Genomic DNA, 851 nt, shown 5'->3' on the forward strand with positions numbered 1-851 from the left:
TCCAAACTCACATACACCACTTCCATTCTATTTATGAATTACTGCTAGACTTGCTTGACCTCATGACTTAAAGCATCTGGTGGAACCTAGCTCATGATAAACAGGTCTGGTCAAGGTTACATGATGTTCCATGGTCAAGTGCTTTACCCAGTGTCATGCCGGGAGCTGATTTTTGAATGGCATATAATTCTCTGCTGAAGATGACGAGACCTATTCTATAATCCAAGGGGTCTATATTGTGATTCACGTGGTGGGACTCGCCATAAACTCCACATGGTGTCTTTTCCGGCCCAGATACCTCTACTACTATAATGGCTGCTGGGTCATATGGCCCAGGTGGAAGTGCTGCTTGAACTACAGCCTGGACCTGCTGCCTAGCCTTTTCCTGCTCTGTGCCCCACTCAGAGCTGACAGCATTCCATGTCACGATTCTTGCTCAAATTAAAATGTTCCGCCTTAGAAACCCAAAGGTCTTACCCAGATTGTGCTTCCTTCTTAAGAGATAGGAGTGTGGGCCAGACACGGTGGCTCATGCCTGTAGTCCCAGGACTTTGGGAGTCCGAAGCAGGCGGATCACAAGGTCAGGAGTTCGAGCCCATCCTGGTGAACACAGTGAAACTACGTCTCTACTAAAAATACAAAAAATTAGCTAGGCGTGGTGGCACACACCTGTAGTCCCAGCTACTCGGGAGGCTGAGACAGGAGAATCACTTGAACTCGGGAGGTGGAGGTTGCAGTGAGCCGAGATCACACCATTGCACTCCAGCCTGGGCAACAGAGTGAGACTCTGTAAAAAAAATTAATAAATAAAAGTGGTATATATACACAATAGAATATTATTCATCCATTTG

Source organism: Mandrillus leucophaeus, unplaced genomic scaffold (assembly GCF_000951045.1).
Source record: "Mandrillus leucophaeus isolate KB7577 unplaced genomic scaffold, Mleu.le_1.0 Scaffold1620, whole genome shotgun sequence".
Taxonomy (NCBI): Eukaryota; Metazoa; Chordata; class Mammalia; order Primates; family Cercopithecidae; genus Mandrillus; species Mandrillus leucophaeus.